Here is a 22,777-nt window from a genome sequence, read left to right as displayed (position 1 = left end):
ACCCTAAGGGGTGTTTTCCAACGCGCCCTAACTTCTGGCGGGAAAGGGTATACCGCCAATAATTTTCTATCGGGGGAAACCCACGCATCATCACACACTTCATTTAATTTATCTGATTCAGGAAAAACTACAGGTAGTTTTTTCACACTCCACAAAATACCCTTTTTTGTGGTACTTGTAGTATCAGAAATATGTAACACCTCCTTCATTGCCCTTAACAAGTAACGTGTGGCCCTAAAAGAAAAATACGTTTGTTTCTTCACCGTCGACACTGGAGTCAGTGTCCGTGTCTGTGTCGACCGACTGAGGTAAAAAGACGTTTTAACGCCCCTGATGGTGTTTGAGACGCCTGGACAGGTACTAATTGGTTTGCCGGCCGTCTCATGTCGTCAACCGACCTTGCAGCGTGTTGACATTATCACGTAATTCCTTAAATAAGCCATCCATTCCGGTGTCGACTCCCTAGAGAGTGACATCACCATTACAGGCAATTGCTCCGCCTCCTCACCAACATCGTCCTCATACATGTCGACACACACGTACCGACACACAGCACACACACAGGGAATGCTCTGATAGAGGACAGGACCCCACTAGCCCTTTGGAGAGACAGAGGGAGAGTTTGCCAGCACACACCAAAACGCTATAATTATACAGGGACAACCTTTATATAAGTGTTTTTCCCTTATAGCATCTTAATATATATAATCATATCGCCAAATAAGTGCCCCCCCTCTCTGTTTTAACCCTGTTTCTGTAGTGCAGTGCAGGGGAGAGCCTGGGAGCCTTCCCACCAGCATTTCTGTGAGGGAAAATGGCGCTGTATGCTGAGGAGAATAGGCCCCGCCCCCTTTTCGGCGGGCTTCTTCTCCCGTTTTTCTGAGACCTGGCAGGGGTTAAATACATCCATATAGCCCCAGGGGCTATATGTGATGTATCTTTTAGCCAGTATAGGTATTTCATTGCTGCCCAGGGCGCCCCCCACAGCGCCCTGCACCCTCAGTGACCGCTGGTGTGAAGTGTGTGACAACAATGGCGCACAGCTGCAGTGCTGTGCGCTACCTCATGAAGACTGAAAAGTCTTCTGCCGCCGGTTTCTGGACCTCTTCACTTTTCGGCATCTGCAAGGGGGTCGGCGGCGCGGCTCCGGGACCGGACTCCATGGCTGGGCCTGTGTTCGATCCCTCTGGAGCTAATGGTGTCCAGTAGCCTAAGAAGCCAATCCATCCTGCACGCAGGTGAGTTCACTTCTTCTCCCCTAAGTCCCTCGTTGCAGTGAGCCTGTTGCCAGCAGGCCTCACTGTAAAATAAAAAAACGAAAAACTTTTTCTAAGCAGCTCTTTAGGAGAGCCACCTAGATTGCACCCTGCTCGGACGGGCACAAAAACCTAACTGAGGCTTGGAGGAGGGTCATAGGGGGAGGAGCCAGTGCACACCACCTGATCCTAAAGCTTTATTTTTGTGCCCTGTCTCCTGCGGAGCCGCTAATCCCCATGGTCCTGACGGAGTCCCCAGCATCCACTAGGACGTCAGAGAAAAGGCCATTAAAAAAATCCCTATAAGCGGCACTAGTATAAGTGCCTCTTTGGCAGGGGCGTGCTTTCAGCCCATATGAAATCACGCCCCTGTCACTGTGATTGGGCAGTAGCGGATTCAGGGTGGGAGGGGGGAGTAAGCGGGTACCAAGGATGTAAAACCCTCTCTATCATCTAGGATATTTTTAATTAGAAATATTTACACCGTCCCTGCCCGCCCGTCCTCTAACCATCTAGCAGCCCGCCCACCTGCACCAGGTAGAAGAGGGAGCCGCTGGTTAGGGAACCTGCCCTGCATATTTGGAAGCCGGCACCGGGACAACTGTACTTACTTCCGCTGTAGCGTGGCCGCAAGTAGCAGCCGCTTGGCTGGCTGAGCAGCAGGAGAGTCTGCAGGACTTGGGGGCTACTGCTGCCGGGAGACCTGCTGCCGCGGCCTCCGCCGTGTCTCCCCTGGGCCTGGCCGGTGACAGCAGCAAATCAGCGCCGGCTGCCCCGGGCTTCGTGTGCAGCAATCAGTGGAGGAAGAGCCAGGTGCGAGGTGAGCAGTAGCCGGCTGAGGGCTGTGGGTGAGGACCGCTCCCGGGCCACACGCGCGGGGGGGGTGTCTGACAGACGGGTCTCCGTTTTAAACAAAACCGTGATCGCGATCGCAGCTGCCGCTGCACAGAGCTCTTGCCGGCAAAGCTCTGTGCTTGCCTAAATAGTGTCCAGCAGACAGTAGAAGCTGCGGGTGGTCTTCAGGTTGCCGGCGGCCGGGCTCTCGGCGACCACCATACCGGCGCCGGAATCCCGACCGCCGACATACTGACACCTTTTCTCCCTCTTGGGGGTCCACGACCCCCCTGGAGGGAGAATAAATAGCGTGGTGCGCTGTGAGCGCAGGGAGCCCGCAAGGGGCTCATTTGCGCTCGCCCAGCTGTCGGTATGCCGGTGGTTAGGATTTCGGCGCCTGTATGCTGGTCGCCGGGACCCTGACCGCCGGCAACCCATACTACACCCGAAGCTGCTGCGGGTCCTCATGTGTCTGCACATTCAACAGTGCTGCTGGAATTGTTTTCTCTGCAGCTCGGGTACAGTATATATATGTGTGTGTGACTGTGTGTGGTGTGGTGTTTATGTATGTGTGTATAGTCTGTGTCTGTGTATTCTTTTATACACACACACACACACACACACACACACACACACACACACACACACACACACATGTGTGTATCCTGATGACGGGTTGAAATAAACTCAAAACGTTGACAAGAGGACTTTGTTTATTACTTCTGCGTGAGACCAGTGAGTGCCGTCCTTTGGTATACCTGCATGCTTTCAGCCGACGCAGCACCTTGGCAAGTTACAGACTTGGGGACAGAAGTGAGTGCCGACCATTTGGAAATTATATATATATATATATATATATATATATATTATTATTTTGTACAAATTCAGCCCTCTGCTAAAACTCCTGTTCCTTGCTCCAGTGCAAAAATCAGTGTTTAATCAATGTTTGCAGTGTATCCTGATGACGAGGAGACAGTACCTGAAACATTGATAATTAAACACTGATTTTTTTTTTTACAAATTAACAAGACTCTGAGTGCTGCCTAACATTATATATATATATATATATATATTTTTTTTTTTTTTTTGCAAATTTGTAATTATGTATCTGGATTGGTGCAATAACGCTGCAGTAGTATAAAAAGTCGGATGTAATGGTGCTAGCCACACCCCCTGGTGAAGTCCCGTGACGAAACGCGTTGGGCGTGGCCAGCAGGACGTGTGACTATTGACGTGAGACCCATCGACCGGAGTACCGGAATGTGTGGTTTTCGTTTGGAGTCCGTGTAGCTGTGAAACTACAGCGTCCATGGTATCTGGGAAGCAACGGCGGTGATCAGTGCTGGCTGTCCGGAAGCTGCACTGATTATCTACATTGCACCGGTTACCTTTACCAAAATGTATGAGAGTTAATACTTTGCAGTAAATTACTATTGACTGAATACTCACCTTTGTGCCCTCCATTTCTTTTCTTTTATATATATATATATATATATATATATATATATATATATATGCAGCTGCTCCGGCACTCCGAAGATCCCCTTTGGGACTGTCCCACTCCGGTGCCCTCCCCAGGGAAGAACCCCTATGTAAATTTGCAGGAATGAGAGGTGGCACTCGGAGACTTAGAAAATCAATAAACGTATATTAAAGTGTGACATCAGATGATGTAGTACTTTAATACACGTTTGTTGATTTTCGAAGTCTCCGAGTGCCGCCTCTCATGCCTGCAAATATATATATATATATATATATATATATATATATACGCAAACCAGTGGACGGCACTTGGAGGCTCATGTGGTGGTACTGAAACTGCAAGTTTAAATGACGTTTCATAACTGTGGCCCTTTTATTAAGATGATGGGCCACAGCTCTGAAACTTTGGCATGTAGACTTGCTGTGTCAGCGTATTTTGTACCACATGAGCCTCCAAGTGCTGTCCACTGGTTTGCGGTTATTACTATTTACAGAAAGGGCACAGATGGTTGCTGCTACATTACTGGGAAGAAACCCCCCCCCCCCTTCCCCCCTCCCTCCAGTAAATCCTGCGTTTGCCCCTGGCAGGACTGTAAGTGGGAAGAGCAATGAGTATAGAGGGGAGGAATCTGTATTCATTCTTAAACCGCCCCCCCCTAAAAGTAAAGTCTAGATCCGCTACTGCTCTGACTTACTATGGTCACTCTGAGTGCAGTCTGTGCAGAGGAGCCGCGCTGCAGTTCTAGGCCCAGGACCAGGTAATTAAAAAGCAATATCATTATCATTCACTGTCTGTTCCCATCACCCTTTCCTTCTCTCTATCACACTCTCACCAACTGCTACTCCTGTCACCCTATCCCTGGCGTCGCGATCTTCCTGTCACCCTTAACCTTGTGTCACCCTCTCCCTGTCACCCACTGCTGTCACCCTCTCTCTGGCGTCACTCTCTCCCTGGCATCGCCCTCTTCCTGTCACCCTCTCCCTGACATCACGCTCTCCTGTCACCCTCTCCCTGGCGTCACATTCTTACTGTCACCCTCTCCATTGTATTACCCTCTTCCTATCACCAGCTCCCTGGCATCACGCTCTTCCTGTCACCCTCTGTTGGCTATTTTGTTGTCAAGGACTTTCATTAACTTAATAGCGCCTGTGGCCGGAGAGCCCCAGCCACAAGGGAAATGGCCGCCGCTGCACTGAAGGGGTTAACCCCTAGTGCCCAGCGCCATTTTAAGAGACAATGGGCGCTTGGCGCAATGTTTGAAAAGTAGTGGGCGCTAGGCGCCGTGTGTATAAAGTGTTTAAAACTGTGCAAAATTGTATTTTAAATGTGCCGTGGTCCCGGACCCCTCCGGAGACCACGGCAGTGAGGACAGCCCCCGGTGCGCTCAGCAGTGTGTGCGCGCCGGGGAGAAGGGAGAGCCGCCGCTGGGGGCCGGGAGCTCTGCTCCCGGCGCCTCAGCCCAGCACGGGTGGCCAGCTGCAGCAGCCGGGACGGACGCCCCGGGCTGCTGGGCAGCAAGGGGGGTGCGCCGCAGCCCCGGCTCCCTGCCGGACGCTGCGGCGAGGCTACAAGACAGGCGCCGCTCATGGGGGACCGGGCTAGCCGGCTCCCTAGCGACGTGGGTGCAGTTAGGCTGATGAGCGCTGGGGTCCGGGAGCTACGCTCCCGGCGACTCAGCGCTACAACAGAGCCAGAGTCACGGCGGCCGGGACAAGTGTCCCGGGCCGCCGGGCTTCAGTACAGGGGGGTGCGCCGCTGCATGCGGCGAGGCCACAAAGGTAGTGCCACACTGGGGGGACAGGGAGAGCCAGCTCCCTGGACCCCAGTGGCAGGCAGGCAGGCTGGAGGGTGGGGGAAGCCAGCCCCATACCTCCAGCACTGGGAGAGCCCTAGCAGCCAGGCTGCAGGGCTAGGGGAGCCAGCACAGACAGGGTCCTAGCAGCCAGGCTGCAGGACAAGGACACAGTATTCCACAAACCAGACATTGTTTAAATGTAGAAAGTACAGTGTGTTGTAAGGCACTGCAGTGCCTAGGTATGTGGAGCCTGTGCAGGCTCAGAGTGTATTTAAATGTATAACATGTACAGTGTGATTTAAATGTAATGTATTTAAAGGTAAATTGCACTTACTTGGTTGTGTGTCCCAGGAGGGGGGAATCCATAGCTGTGCAGGCTGATGGATTCTCCCAGACCTTTTCCCCAAAAACGGAATGCTTTCCCATCCAGCCTCACACTTCCAAGGGGCACAGGGAGAGAGAGAAGCAGCTCAGCTATGAAACAAGCTGAGTGGTTTCTTGGAGCTCCATGGAGATCACCTGTAGTGGCCAAGAGACCTGGACCGGGGAGCCAGGCTGCCCAGCTCTGGAGCCCAAATCCAGGCTGCAGCCAGTGGGCTGGGTCCCGGGCAGGTTTCTGGAAGTCAGTTTAGGAGGGAAAACTTTCCCCCAGCCAGACTGAACGGCACCGGGGAGTATCCTGATTCTCCAAGGTGGGAGAGTCAAAGGAGACCGACCACTCCCCCTGTCCATAGGGGACAATGTTAGCTGTGCATGAGACCAGGGCATGCACAGCTCATGGGTAAACATTGATTGGTTGTGCACCACAGGGCGGGCTTACCCCCTGTGGTAAGGGGTCTTGGAGAGGGATAAAAGGAGGGCAGTTGGCCCATAGGAGTGTGTATTATTCCATCTTATTCTGCTGAAAACATCTGATTGTATGCTGTTACCCCTGGCAATAGGGAGGAGCCTTTTTAAAAGTTATTGAGCAATAAACATCTTTGCCTCAAGAAGACTGCTTCATCTTGTGACCAACAGGGTTAGGCCAAACCTAGCCCCGTCCTCCGGCTGTCCAGGGAAGTACCTAGCGTCTCCAAGCTCCGCCTTCCGCCAGCTACCGGTAGAGGCCTAGCAAGTGGCTAGTGGGGATTCGTCAACACCACACAGCTGTGGTAAGGCAGTGCGTCGGCACATACAGAGCAGAACCGTGGTTCCAAACGCCACGGCAGGTTAGGAGTTTGGTGGTGGCAGCGAGAACCCGCCCACAGCGCAGTGGGTGGAGTCAGTAACAGGCGGTTACTGACGGTAAGCGGGAATCCCCTTTGTGGTCAGGCCTCGTGCGGCTTGACCTTCCATTCTGTGCGCAGCCAACGGGACGCGAAAGCGGCGAGTGCTTTCGTACGGTACCGTCCGGTCACAGAAATTGGTGGCATAGTGGTGGGATATTCCCAGGCGGCTTTTCATCACCCGATTGGAGAAGCCGAGTTACTCAGGAGAGGAGTAACTGCAGCGCAGGAGAACGCACAAGATGGCGGAATTCAGCGGAATGTCCAAGGATGATCTGGAGATCGTGTGCCAGGAGAAGGGTGTGGATATCCCTTCCAACGCGTCCAGAAGCGTCATGAAGGCGGCACTCAGGAGCGTGGAGGAGTCTCATCGGGCGGAGGTGGAAAGCACTGACGGCGTCAGCATCGGAGAGGACGGCCCAACAGTGGACCTTCGTAAGGAACCGGTGAGATCCACAAGCCCCGCCCCCTTTCACAGCAGCCATGTTTCCCAGCAATCCCTAGCAGGGCCAGGATCCCAACGTCCCAGGGGGGGGGCGGCCCGGATACCCTAGCAGATCGGCTAGCGGAATTGGGGGAAAGGGCAACGGGGCAAGAGCGCTTGATCATCATCCAGATGTGGCGTGATGAGCGGGCACCACAGGCTGTGGTACCCCGGGAGCCGTTGTCAGCTGTTGTACACAGATCAGGACGAATTCAGTTTGCCAAGTTTGCAGACAGTGACGGGGACATTGATGGACATTTACAAGTTTTTGAAAGGACTTGTAAACTAAATGATTTACCCAAGTCGGAGTGGGTGAGACACCTGGTGCCCACTCTGCATGGAGAGGCCTTGGAGGCCTATCGAGGAGTGGCGACGGAGGACTGTGGGAACTACGACGAAGTCGCGAAGGCCCTCCTCCAGCGATTCTTCATCACTCCAGAGTCTTACAGGAAGAAGTTCAGAGACTTGCCCAAGAATCCTAGCAGCACCCATGAGCAGTTCGCCACCCAGCTGCAGCAGTACGTGGTGAAGTGGGTGAAGGATTCGGAAGCCACTACATGGGACGCACTGATCGACCTGATCTGCAGGGAGCAGTTCTACCGCAGGTGCGCCCAAGAAGTGAAGGAGTGGGTGCTAGATCGGGAGCCACCCAGCTTAAAGATGGCTGCCCAGTTAGCAGACAAATATGTGGCAATTCGGCCACGGGGGCAGAAGCGCCCCGCCAGCAGCCAGCTCCAACAGACTGTACCACCAAGGGGACCACCCTCTTCAGCTCATCAACCCCAAAGACAAGCATCTTCCAACCCGGGTGCTCTTGGCCAGCAACCGCACCGCAGCGTCCCTGCAACTGATAAGAGATCATCGGTGCCACGACTGGAGAAGAAGTGCTACGGCTGTGGGAAAATCGGACATCTGAGGATGAACTGTCCTGCATCCCAAGCACCCCAGACTCGTGCCCCAAATCCGAGTGCTGGAGCCCGGCTCGCTTGTTTGACGAGAGGAGATGAGCCTACAGAGACTGTTCCACCTCCAGTCAGTCCGATGGAGTGTGGCGAGAGACAGGTGCACTCTGCGGAGAGAGTCACCTGCATGGCCAAACAGCCCCTACACAACATGTGGAGGCACCTGCAGCCCATCCACGTGGGACCCCTGCAGGGAGAAGGCCTAAGAGACTCTGGGGCCTCAATCACTGTGGTGAGCCCCCACCTTATAGATCCTGCTGCAGTATTGCAGGGTCGCACTGCCACGGTCACCCTGGCAGAAGGAACAGAGAAAGCGGTTCCCATGGCAAGAGTCTACCTGGACTGGGGAGCTGGACCAGAGTTGCGAGAAGTTGCCGTCATGGATGGTCTCCCAACTGATGTGGTCCTAGGAAATGATCTGGGTGGTGGGATCGTCACTACGTTTGTTGGCGCCATTCCCCGGAGTCAAGTTCCAAACCCACCGTTGACATCAGCTACTCCAGCACAGCCCAGCCCAGAGGAAAAGACTACAGCTGCTAGACAACTGCCAGCACAGCCAACCACAGCATCAACCAGCCCAGAGGAAAAGATTACAGCGGCTAGATCAGTACATCGACCCAGCATGCCTTTTGCCTCTGGTATGCCTACGTCCCCTAGCAACGCAGAGGATGTCGGTTCCAGCTCGTTTGATCCTGTGGGGGTGCCCAATGATGCTCCTGACCCAAGTGGTTTGCCAACTCCGGCGGTGAGTATGAGAAACCACACTGACTTTTCCATGACTGACCCCTACCAGACTGACCCTAGTAGTCCCCACCTAGATCCCCCTGTAGAGTGTCCCAATTTAGGAGAGATTGAGGGCCACAGGCAGGAGTTTAGGGAGGCTCAACTCTCAGACCCATCCCCGAAAGGCATGAGGCGCCACTCTGGCAGCGGCCTTTACAGGGTTGGGGCGGGAAGTATGACCTGGCGGGAAGGGTTAAGGTACAGGGTAGCCAGGAAAGTGGGAGGGGATAGACCAGATAGGGAATGTGTCCAACTGGTCCCCCCAGGGAACTTTCCTGCGCAACCGGTGTCGGTTGCCAGCGAAACCCCTTTGGACAGTAACCCGGAGACAGACCGTACCCTGAAGTGCCTGACACAGAGCTTACCCTGGTTTGGAATGTCGGATGATGCCCAGACCAACTGTAAGGCTGGTGCCATGCGTTGGCAGCCGGGGCACTCCAGCGGTTGTGTTGTCTCTGGGCCTCTGCCCATAGGAGAACCCTTGCAGCAAGTTGCTGTGGACATAGCAGGTCCCCTGCCTGTGCGCAGTAGATCGGGGAAGACACGCAGCCTCCCTGTAGTGGATGCCACACAGGATCCAGAGGCTGGTGGTCTGGCCGCCATCACTGTGGCACATGTAGCGGACGAGGAGGAAGGAGTAGGCCTAGGTGACAGGGTAGGTTTCCCGAGTCATAGGTCGACAGAGGAGGATGGGAGGGCAGGTCTGACGGTTAGGGCAGACAGTTGCCAGATAGGTATGACGGAGGTGCAGTGCCTGGGGCACCATGTGGGAGGAGACAGGGGTAGGCCCAAACCAGAGGGGGTGGAGGCAACCAGAGGCTGTCCCCGACCCACATCACCCAGACCGGTACTGACCTTAGAACCTGTAAGGCCCTACGGACACGTTGTCATTGTTATGATTCCAGTACTCCTGACCGGAGGAGATCTCATGGCAATGGCCAGAGTACTGGAAGGGAATGCTGGTTACGGGAGCTGGAAAGACTAGTTGCCCCTGGCGCCCTAACTCTATTGTCTCACCCGTGTTATCGGAAATCCCTTGCGAGACTATGGTTTCTTGAGCCCCCGGCAGCCACGTTTGAAAGGCGGATTATGTCTGCCCAACTCCGGTGCCCCCCGGTCCTAGTGAGAGACAAAGGGAAATCCGAGGCAGGATGATGACAAGAGGACCTCTGACTGACAACAGGCCAGGGGCAACAAGCTAACTAACCAAACCAGAAGTATGCGCGGACAAACCGCCAGATAAAAAGAACAACCAAAATCCACTAGTCCGTTACTCCTATCCAGCACCGCTGGATACCAGAGTGGATCTGTGGGAGCGGAATCCTCCGCAAAAGCTCCGAAACACAAATAATAAATAATAAGTAATAAAGCGGCCAAGCCGCAACACACGGCTATGCCGTGACTCACGAACACCACTGGATGTTTAAAGGTGCTCAGTCAGGACTCCAGGAACAGATGACAACTTCCGAGTACAGGACAACTGAGGACAGGAACGACCGGGTACAGCAGGACTGGAAACACTCTCAGCAAACAGATACAGCATGCAGGAAGCTATTACCGGCGTCTGTGAGAAGCCCTGGAAGTGTACTTAACAGGGAGTCCTCCAATCAGCTGTTTAGAGGCTGATTGGACTAAATGCCGTGCAGCTGCCTTGCTGCACGGCCAGGAAACAGGTGCCCTTATTAATTTAAATGGATCCAGCAACGGGGAACGCGGTCCGCCAGTGGCGTCCCCGTTGCTAGGGTCCGTGCGGCTCCGTGCGCCCGGCGTCTAGCGTTGCCAGGGAGCCGGCGGCTGTACGCGCACGGCGTCCCTGGTTGCTAGGCGCCGGACCGCACCGACGAGCGGACCCCGGCGCCTAACAGTACCCCCCCCTTGAGGAGGGGTCAAGGAACCCCTAAAGCCAGGTTTCCGAGGAAATTCCCGAAAAAATGCCCTCTTGAGCCTCGGGGCATGGAGATCCTTATCCAGGACCCAAGACCTTTCCTCTGGACCATAGCCTTTCCAGTGCACCAGAAAATAAAGCCGACCCCGGGACAATTTGGAATCGAGAACCTTCTCCACCAAGAACTCCTGATGTCCCTGTACATCTACTGGTGATTTCCCCTGAGAGATCTTCCGAGGAAATCTACTGGAAGAAACGTATGGTTTCAACAGGGAGCAATGGAACGTATTTCCGATCCGGAGAGCTCTTGGTAAACGTAACCGGAAAGCAACTGGATTGATTTTTTTAATAATATGAAATGGTCCAATAAATTTGGGACCCAATCTAGCTGAGGTTTGTCGAAGTCTAATGTTACGAGTCGACAACCATACCCTGTCTCCCACCTTAAAAGTGCAAGGACGCCGGAGCCTGTCAGAAATTTTTTTCTCTCGAAATGCCGCTCTTCTGAGAGCAAGGTGCACTTTTTTCCAAATGACTCTGAGATGAGAGGTTAAGGTTAGCGAGGAAACAGAAGAATGTTGAAAAAAAGAATTAGCTCTGGGGTGAAAACCAAAAACTGAAAAGAATGGAGACACATTAGTGGAGGAATGACAAGAATTGTTGTAAGCAAACTCCGCCAAAGGAAGAAACTCGGACCAATCATTCTGGAGTTTGGCTGAGTACAAACGCAAATACTGTTTTAATGATTGATTAACTCGCTCGGTCTGCCCGTTGGATTGGGGATGGTAGCCGGATGTTAAAGACAATTTCATCTTTAATGAGGCACAAAAAGACTTCCAGAATTGTGCAATGAATTGTGGACCCCGATCAGAAACAATATCAGTGGGCAACCCATGAAGTCTGAAAACATGGCGGAGAAACAAAACAACCAATCCCTGGGCAGATGGCAGTCGGGGAAGAGCAATGAAATGGGCCATCTTGCTAAAACGGTCCACTACCACCCATATGACTCGGAATCCGGCTGACAGAGGGAGGTCTACCACAAAATCCATGGAAATATGAGACCATGGCCTGAGAGGAACATTTAAGGGCATAAGTTGCCCGATAGGCAAGAAAGGGGGAACCTTATGCTGTGCACAGACCTGACAAGAAAAAACAAACTCCTTAATGTCTTTAGAAAGACCAGGCCACCATACTGAGCGGGAGACTAATTCCAAAGTCTTAGAGATCCCCGGATGCCCGGCAACTTTGCTATCATGAAACTCAGTCAAAACAGTAGCTCTCAAAAACTCAGGAACGTAAAGACGACCAGCAGGAGTATTTCCAGGAGCTTGATGTTGAAGCTGCTTTAACTGGGTAAATAAATCTTGTGTGAGGCCTGCCCAAATGACTGAAGACGGAAGTATGGGAGTAACAGGACTGTTATTATGAACTGGAAGAAAACTGCGTGACAGGGCATTCGCCTTGGTATTCTTGGAACCTGGCCTAAAAGTGATAATAAACTTGAAACGAGTAAAAAATAAAGCCCAACGAGCCTGCCGGGCATTCAGCCGCTTAGCTGATTCGATGTACTGAAGATTTTTGTGGTCAGTCAATACTGAAATGGTATGTGTTGCTCCCTCAAGCCAATGCCTCCACTCCTCGAAAGCCCATTTAATAGCCAGTAACTCCCGGTTACCAACATCGTAGTTGGATTCAGCGGATGAGAATTTCCTGGACATAAAGGCACAAGGATGTAGTTCCAGAGAGTGCGGATCCTTCTGAGATAGGATAGCCCCCACTCCAACCTCCGAGGCATCAACCTCAACAATGAAGGGCAATTCTGGGTTGGGATGTCTGAGGACTGGAGCTGAGACAAAAGCTTGTTTCAAGGCCTGAAAGGATAACTCAGCTTCACGTGACCAGTTGGTAGGATCCGCTCCCTTCTTAGTCAGTGCCACAATGGGAGCAACCAGGTCGGAAAAAGAATGAATAAATCTTCTATAATAATTCGCAAACCCTAAAAAGCGCTGAATTGCTTTTAAGTTGGTGGGTTGCGCCCAACTAAGGATGGCTTGGAGCTTCTTAGGTTCCATACAGAATCCCCGAGGGGAAATAATGTACCCTAAAAAGGATACCTCCGTGACATGAAACTCACACTTCTCCAGCTTGGCATATAGATGATTTTCACGTAATTTTTGAAGAACCTGACGCACCTGGGTAACATGTTGTTCAATTGAATCAGAATAGATCAGGATGTCGTCTAAGTAAACGACCACGAATCTTCCTAGAAAATCACGGAGCACATCGTTAATGAGATCCTGGAAAACTGCCGGAGCGTTAGACAAGCCGAACGGCATCACCAGATACTCGTAGTGACCCGACTGAGTACTGAAAGCCGTCTTCCACTCATCTCCCGACTTGATTCGAATGAGGTTATACGCTCCCCTCAGGTCAATTTTAGAAAAAATCACAGCCGAACGCAGCTGATCAAAGAGGACAGAAATCAGCGGCAGGGGGTAAGTATTTTTAACTGAGATCTTATTCAGGGCTCTAAAGTCAATGCAAGGTCTGAGTGATCCATCTTTTTTCTCCACAAAGAAGCCTGCACTTAAAGGGGATTTAGATGGCCTGATAAATCCTTTCCCTAGGCTCTCCTTAACATACTCATTCATGGCCGCAGTTTCTGGCCCGGATAATGCATATAACCTTCCCTTTGGCAATGTGGCACCAGGAATTAGCTCAATAGCACAATCATAAGGCCGATGGGGAGGCAGAATGTCCGCATTGCCCTTGGAAAACACATCAACAAAGTCCTGGTATTCCACGGGAATGAGTTCGGGAATGGCAGCAGCTATTCTGACGGGAAACGTAATACATTCCTTATTACAGATGGTACCCCATTGTGAAATCTCCCCCGACTGCCAATCAATGATGGGATTATGAAAGGCCAGCCAAGGGTGACCCAGAACCACTGGAACTGCTGGGCAATGGGTAAGGAAAAACTCGATCTTTTCGGAATGAAGAGCTCCTACCGTAAGTAGTACAGGGGGTGTACAGAGGGAAATAACCCCATTGGACAAGGGACTCCCATCTAAACCATGCATGGTGATACACCTACCCAAGGCTAACTGAGGAATACCTAAGGCCTTGGCCCAGGTTAAGTCCATAAAGTTCCCTGCAGCTCCACTGTCAACAAAAGCTGACACCGAAGAACTGAGGCTGCCAAAGGAAACTTTAGCTGGGACTAAAAGGGAGTTATTCGAGGAGATAAGCTGCAGACCAAAGTGAACCCCCTCACAATTCACTTGGTCGAGGCGTTTTCCCGACTTGTTCCGACAATTACGGGCAAAATGTCCCTTACCCCCACAGTACAAACAAAGACCAGAGTTTTGCCTTCTGGCTCTTTCTTCTGGAGACAGCCGGGAGAGACCCATCTGCATGGGCTCCTCTACGTCCTCAGGAATGGAAAATACACATGGAGTAGACCTGACAGGTGCTCCTTTTTCAGCCCTCCGCTCTCTGAGACGACGATCAATCTTAATAGAAAGCTCCATGAGTTTATCGAGAGTCTCAGGAGCGGGATACTGAAGGAGACTGTCTTTTATAGACTCTGATAAGCCGAGGCGAAACTGACTGCGCAGGGCTGGGTCATTCCAGCCACAGTCGTTCGACCAACGGCGAAACTCTGTACAAAAAACCTCTGCAGGATTTCTACCCTGTCTGAGAGCGTGTAACTGACTCTCAGCGGATGCCTCTCTATCAGGGTCATCATACAAAAGCCCTAAAGACCCAAAAAAGGCGTCTACTGACAACAACGCCGGATCCTCTGCTTTTAAACCGAATGTCCAGGTCTGAGGATCCCGCTGGAGCAAAGAAATAATAATTCCGACTCGCTGAGATTCAGTACCTGAGGAGATCGGTCTTAAACGAAAATAAAGTTTACAGGATTCTTTAAAATTAAAAAACTCCTTCCTATCACCAGAAAAACAGTCAGGCAAGTGCATTTTTGGTTCAGGGACTACCCTCGGGGAAGTTCGTAAAAGATCTTCCTGCGACTTCACCCGAAGGGAAAGATCCTGAACCATCTGAATAAGTTCTTGAATCTGGCTGACTAGGAGCTGACCAGGATTTGGCCCTAAACCTGTGGGATTCATGAGGCCGATAACTCTTACAAAACTGAATAAGTAAAAAATTAAACCCTGTTTAATTTTAAGTTTTGGTATGGCCGGTAATAATGTTATGATTCCAGTACTCCTGACCGGAGGAGATCTCATGGCAATGGCCAGAGTACTGGAAGGGAATGCTGGGTACGGGAGCTGGAAAGACTAGTTGCCCCTGGCGCCCTAACTCTATTGTCTCACCCGTGCTATCGGAAATCCCTTGCGAGACTATGGTTTCTTGAGCTCCCGGCAGCCACGTTTGAAAGGCGAATTATGTCTGCCCAACTCCGGTGCCCCCCGGTCCTAGTGAGAGACAAAGGGAAATCCGAGGCAGGATGATGACAAGAGGACCTCTGACTGACAACAGGCCAGGGGCAACAAGCTAACTAACCAAACCAGAAGTATGCGCGGACAAACCGCCAGATAAAAAGAACAACCAAAATCCACTAGTCCGTTACTCCTATCCAGCACCGCTGGATACCAGAGTGGATCTGTGGGAGCGGAATCCTCCGCAAAAGCTCCGAAACACAAATAATAAATAATAAGTAATAAAGCGGCCAAGCCGCAACACACGGCTATGCCGTGACTCACGAACACCACTGGATGTTTAAAGGTGCTCAGTCAGGACTCCAGGAACAGATGACAACTTCCGAGTACAGGACAACTGAGGACAGGAACGACCGGGTACAGCAGGACTGGAAACACTCTCAGCAAACAGATACAGCATGCAGGAAGCTATTACCGGCGTCTGTGAGAAGCCCTGGAAGTGTACTTAACAGGGAGTCCTCCAATCAGCTGTTTAGAGGCTGATTGGACTAAATGCCGTGCAGCTGCCTTGCTGCACGGCCAGGAAACAGGTGCCCTTATTAATTTAAATGGACCCAGCAACGGGGAACGCGGTCCGCCAGTGGCGTCCCCGTTGCTAGGGTCCGTGCGGCTCCGTGCGCCCGGCGTCTAGCGTTGCCAGGGAGCCGGCGGCTGTACGCGCACGGCGTCCCTGGTTGCTAGGCGCCGGACCGCACCGACGAGCGGACCCCGGCGCCTAACAGTCATTGACTTTAGTCCTGTAGTGAACCCCTTGACAGAGATGGCTAGGAAGGGCATTCCCAAGTCAGTGGACTTTGCACCCGCTTGCGAGTTGGCATTCCAGTCATTAAAGGAGGCTCGGGTACCCGCTCCAGTGCTGATGGCGCACATTCTTGACCAGGACTGTGTGTTACGAACTATTGCGCCACTGCACGGACTGGGAGCAGTACCGAGCCAGAAAGAGCCATATGGGCAGGAGCACCCTGTGGCCTGGTTGAGCAGTATACTGCTATTGTGGGAGGTGGGGTATGCCACAGTTGGGACACCGTGGGTGGCACTTGTTTGTAACCGGCCCCCCACCGTGGTGACTTACCACCTACCGGTTAGGTGGCTGCAACCTACCTTGGGGGAATTGGACAGACTTTTGTGGTGGAGCCTTGAACCTGGACTTCAGGTGGACTATTTGAACATTGTGCACCCACGAAGAGAGGCCCACTACACTATGGATGAACTGTCTAGGCCAGAGCCTACACCCCCCAGGTAGCGTCCCCTTCACCCCAACGGAATGCGGGACCAGGACCCAAATCGTTGGGACATGGGTCCCTGGTTGACCCGCTTGAATGGGGGTGGAGGAGTGTGGCCGGAGAGCCCCAGCCACGAGGGAAATGGCCTCCGCAGCAATGAAGGGGTTAACCCCTAGTGCCCGGCGCCATTTTAAGAGACAATGGGCGCTTGGCGCCATGTTTGAAAAGTAGTGGGCGCTAGGCGCCGTGTGTATAAAGTGTTTAAAACTGTGCAAAATTGTATTTTAAATGTGCCGTGGTCCCGGACCCCTCCGGAGACCACGGCAGTGAGGACAGCCCCCGGCGCGCTCAGCAGTGTGTGCGCGCCGGGGAGAAGGGAGAGCCGCCGCTGGGGGCCGGGAGCTCCGCTCCCGGCGCCTCAGCCCAGCACGAGTGGCCAGCCGCAGCAGCCGGGACGGACGTCCCGGGCTGCTGGGCAGCAAGGGGGGTGCGCCGCAGCCCCGGCTCCCCGCCGGACGCTGCGGCGAGGCTACAAGACAGGCGCCGCTCATGGGGGACCGGGCTAGCCGGCTCCCTAGCAACGTGGGTGCAGTTAGGCTGATGAGCGCTGGGGTCCGGGAGCTACGCTCCCGGCGACTCAGCGCTACAACAGAGCCAGAGTCACGGCGGCCGGGACAAGTGTCCCGGGCCGCCGGGCTTCAGTACAGGGGGGTGCGCCGCTGCATGTGGCGAGGCCACAAAGGTAGTGCCACACTGGGGGGACAGGGAGAGCCAGCTCCCTGGACCCCAGTGGCAGGCAGGCAGGCTGGAGGGTGGGGGAAGCCAGCCCCATACCTCCAGCACTGGGAGAGCCCTAGCAGCCAGGCTGCAGGGCTAGGGGAGCCAGCACAGACAGGGTCCTAGCAGCCAGGCTGCAGGACAAGGACACAGTATTCCACAAACCAGACATTGTTTAAATGTAGAAAGTACAGTGTGTTGTAAGGCACTGCAGTGCCTAGGTATGTGGAGCCTGTGCAGGCTCAGAGTGTATTTAAATGTATAACATGTACAGTGTGATTTAAATGTAATGTATTTAAAGGTAAATTGCACTTACTTGGTTGTGTGTCCCAGGAGGGGGGAATCCATAGCTGTGCAGGCTGATGGATTCTCCCAGACCTTTTCCCCAAAAACGGAATGCTTTCCCATCCAGCCTCACACTTCCAAGGGGCACAGGGAGAGAGAGAAGCAGCTCAGCTATGAAACAAGCTGAGTGGTTTCTTGGAGCTCCATGGAGATCACCCGTAGTGGCCAAGAGACCTGGACCGGGGAGCCAGGCTGCCCAGCTCTGGAGCTCAAATCCAGGCTGCAGCCAGTGGGCTGGGTCCCGGGCAGGTTTCTGGAAGTCAGTTTAGGAGGGAAAACTTTCCCCCAGCCAGACTGAACGGCACCGGGGAGTATCCTGATTCTCCAAGGTGGGAGAGTCAAAGGAGACCGACCACTCCCCCTGTCCATAGGGGACAATGTTAGCTGTGCATGAGACCAGGGCATGCACAGCTCATGGGTAAACATTGATTGGTTGTGCACCACAGGGCGGGCTTATCCCCTGTGGTAAGGGGTCTTGGAGAGGGATAAAAGGAGGGCAGTTGGCCCATAGGAGTGTGTATTATTCCATCTTATTCTGCTGAAAACATCTGATTGTATGCTGTTACCCCTAGCAATAGGGAGGAGCCTTTTTAAAGGCTATTGAGCAATAAACATCTTTGCCTCAAGAAGACTGCTTCATCTTGTGACCAACAGGGTTAGGCCAAACCTAGCCCCGTCCTCCGGCTGTCCAGGGAAGTACCTAGCGTCTCCAAGCTCCGCCTTCCGCCAGCTACCGGTAGAGGCCTAGCAAGTGGCTAGTGGGGATTCGTCAACACCACACAGCTGTGGTAAGGCAGTGCGTCGGCACATACAGAGCAGAACCATGGTTGCAAACGCCACGGCAGGTTAGGAGTTTGGTGGTGGCAGCGAGAACCCGCCCACAGCGCAGTGGGTGGAGTCAGTAACAGGCGGTTACTGACGGTAAGCGTGAATCCCCTATGTGGTCAGGCCTCGTGCGGCTTGACCTTCCATTCTGTGCGCAGCCAACGGGACGCGAAAGCGGCGAGTGCTTTCATACGGTACCGTCCGGTCACAGCGCCGCACAAGTGACACTATTAAGTAAATGGAAACCCTGGACAACAAAATTGCACTCATGTCCTCCTCCCACTCCCTCCCTGGTCCTAAATAATATTTTTTTTTATTTGATAAAAATTTACAATATATTAGTCGCCAGCTCAGTTTGATGAGCAGGGAGGCTGCGTGTATTGGCAGTATTGGACTGAGATGCAAATTAGTGGTGGGAGGTCAGGGTAGTTGATGGCGATTTTGTAAGCCATTGGTGGAGGCGGTGGTCTTTAGTGGCAGGAGTAGCGGGCATTAGGGGCGGCGGTAGCTGGCATCAGCTCAGGTGCAGTAGTGGGCGGTGGTAGGGGTCATCGACGGAACTCGGTGGACATTATGGCTGCAGTGCCTCACCAGCCACTGTGCCAGATACACAGTATATGCCCCCCCACAGTGTCAGATACACATGCCCCCCACAGTGCCAAATGCACTTGCCCCAAGAGTACCAGATACACTTCCCCCAGAGTGCCAGATACACTTCCCCCCAGAGTGCCAGATACACATGCCCCCACATGTGTTCGGAAGCGGGACAGCTGCACTGAGTCTGCAGCAGCATTCGTCCCGCGACCTGCCTCCTGGCTGAGTCTTATCAGTGGCTGTGTGTGCCGACAAGGGGGAGTGCTGTGGGCGGACTAAAGCAAAGCTATTCTGTGCACGCTGTGCGGCACCGGCATCTAACATCAGATGCCAGCGCCGCACAGTGCGCACAGAGTAGTTTAGCTTTGTCCCGCCCACTGCACTCCCCCTCATCGGCACACACAGCCACTGCTGCAGGACCTGGCTCCAGGCAAGCTCCAATATGGCGGCGCCTTTTAAGGGTGGCGCCCTGCGCGGCCGCTCTATTGGAACATGCCTGGAGCCGGCCCTGCTACTATAGGCAAACATCATATTCAGATGGCATTGCCGGACGGACCTTGGTACATCCAACAGCTTAGCAGACCCCATAGAAACCCTAGTGCATGTGTCTGTTTGGCAGAGAATATAGACTATAAGCTGCACTGGCAGGTGTCTAATATGAATTTTAAATATTCTCTATAAGCACAGTGGGGGTGATGTATCAAGAAGTGAAAAGAGTGGAGCCCATAGCAAGGTAGCATTCATCAAGTACATTCTATACAATTATAGGTCGCTGTGGACAACTGATTGGTTGCTATGGGCAAATACTCCAATGGTCCACTTCTCAACTCTTTTTACTGCTTGATCATCACCCCCTAAGTAAATGCCCCCATACATCAGCCATAAATTTGTGCAAACTGGCATTTTTTTTAGATGATTGTATAAATATATCTGCAATGTATGGGGTTCACAAATCACAGATTCTGACCAAAAATCAATTGGGATTGATAAAATCAGGTTTTTCTACATGTTTAATTTCATAGGGTGCTGTACATTTCTAGTGTATGGTAACAGTCAGCAGACTTGCATTCTGTTTCTACTGATAAGCCTTTCAAGATTGGCAGATCTGTATATGCTGAAAATGATTTGCAAATAACTGAAAAATATCTGTAATATTATGTATGGGTGCCGATTGGTAGATTGGGGTATCTTTAAATTGGAGGGGGGGATTCACAGAATCTCTAAATTACTTTTTAGTGATTGCTGATGTATGGGGACTTTATTTGTATATGGGCAATATATAAATAACTGTTAATATATAAATAATCACAATTCTACTAGGATTGAGGGTTTACTTGTAATGGAATGGCTTTAGTGAATGATATCAGTTTCCTGGGATGAAGGTCTTATTTTGTAAAATTGTTATAAAAAGAAAATATCAATAATGTCAGCAGCTAAATATACCTGAACCTTATCCCACCACCGGCTCATCTGCAGCTGACATTATTTCACACATTGGCCCTCATTCCGAGTTGTTCACTCGCTGCCGTTTTTCGCAGCGTAGTGATCAGGCTAAAAATCGTCTGTTATGCGTATGGTACGCAGCGCGCACGCGCGAAGTACTTTCACACAAAACTATGCAGTTTTACACAAGCTCGAGCGATGCTTTTCAGTCGCTCGAGTGTTCGTAGTGTGATTGACAGGAAGTGGGTGTTTCTGGGCGGAAGCTCAGCGTTTTCAGGGAGTGTGCTGAAAAACGCAGGAGTGCCTGATAAAAACACAGGAGTGGCTGGAGAAACGGGGGAGTGGCTGTCCGAACGCAGGGCGTGCTTGTGACGTCAAACCAGGAACTAAACAGACTGCAGTCATCGCAAGATAGGAGTAAGTATTGAGCCACTCTGAAACTGCAAGAAATTTTTAGTAGCAGAACTGCTAACCTTTTGTTCGCTATTCTGCTAAGCTAAGATACACTCCCAGAGGGCGGCGGCCTAGCGTTTGCACTGCTGCTAAAAGCAGCTAGCGAGCGATCAACTCGGAATGAGGGCCATTGTGCCCAGATCACTTACTGCTGCTCACATCACTGACATCATGCACACCCAAATCCTCATTATCTTGCTCCCTTTTTCCTGTGTCATCAACTTCTAACATACCGTCCAACATGACCCATTCCATAAAGGCCCCTATATATCAGTAATCAATTGGGGTAATTTGGAATTTTACAGATGGTTGTGTAAATCAATATGCAATGTATGGATTTCACATATCACTGATTCCAACCAAAAATGTATTGGGATTGTTAAATTAGGTTTCTCACCATGTTTAATTTCACAAATCAGATGGGGCTGCAGATTGCTAATGTATAGTAACAATCATCAGATCTGCAGTCTGTTTTCAATAAACTGATGAGCCTTTCAAGATTGGCAGATCTGTATTTGCTGGGAATGATCTGTAAATCGCTGGAAAATATAATGTATGGGCACAGTTGGTGTATTGAAGAATCTTTAAAACCTTCGGGTACAAACTGCTCTGTTCCTGGACTTCCCTGCCAATGAATGGAAGTAAAGGGAAATACGAAAAGGGGTACAGTGGAAACCCCCGATGGGCCCTACTGCCTGGGGGGCCAACCTACTCCTCTAAGGATCAGTGTGCACTGGAATTATACATATGTTACCTTATACTGAACAGGACTATGATGTATTCTCTACAGTGCATTGCTGGTATTAATCTGTTACATTATTATGATGCACTGACAGTATTTACTATATATATTTATCAAGGTGCCCAGCCCATGCACTCTCTAATGCAGCCGTGGCCAACCTGTGGCTCTTGAGCCGCATGCGGCTCTTTCTTTATTCAAATGTGGCTCCCGACGCTCAGTCACCTGACCACAACAGATCCTGGAAACTGGTGCACTCCAACCAGACACACAGCAACACTACAGCGACTGAAAACTGAGGGAGCCAGATACTGGACTGTAGTGACATATGAGGGTGGGCTGGAGTGACACATGGGGAAGCTGGCTGGAATGACACAGAAGGATCCTGGTAGGAGAGACATAATGGGGGAGCTGACTGGAGTGACACACGAGGGTGCTGGCAAGAGTGACACAATGGGGACCTGGCTGCAGTGACAAAGGAGAATCCTGGCAGGAGAGACACAATGGGGAGCTGACTGGAGTGACACAGGTGGGTGCTGGTAGGAGAGACACAATGGGGAGCTGACTGGGGTTACACAGGAGGGTGCTGGCGGGAGTGACACTTTGACACATGGGGGAGCTGGCTGGAGTGAAACATGGAGGAGCTGAAGTGTATTATGTGAACATGGCTTTTTCAATATATTTTATGTGGGTCTGGATTTTTTTATTATTTTACAGGGAAGTGTCTTTTTCAATGTATTTTATGTTGATTCTGGATTTAAAATGTATTTTATGTGGATCTGGCATTTTCATTGTCTTTTATATCAGGGGTGTGGCCTAGCAGGCACAAGGTCACACCCTATTTTTGCACATGCGCCTTCGGCTTGATGTTGGCTCTTTGACGTACCTAACAAGATTTTTTGGCTCTTTGTCTCTGACTGGTTGGCCACCCCTGCTCTAATGGTTACCACAGCCTCTGTGGCAGCTGGCAACACCCCCTATGGAGACTGGACTCATCCCCTCAAAAGACTGGCCACACCCCTAAACATGGGCCCCTATTACTGTATTCCCCCAGTGGGCACTTCATGCCCCAGTCTGACACTGGAGAGGGGGGAGGGGGGGGGGGGGGGGGACTTCTGCACCAGTAGATAAAATGTTATTGATTATTTTATAATTTTATTAT

Source organism: Pseudophryne corroboree, chromosome 3 (genome assembly GCF_028390025.1).
Source record: "Pseudophryne corroboree isolate aPseCor3 chromosome 3, aPseCor3.hap2, whole genome shotgun sequence".
Taxonomy (NCBI): domain Eukaryota; kingdom Metazoa; phylum Chordata; class Amphibia; order Anura; family Myobatrachidae; genus Pseudophryne; species Pseudophryne corroboree.
This window is presented reverse-complemented; position numbering follows the sequence as displayed.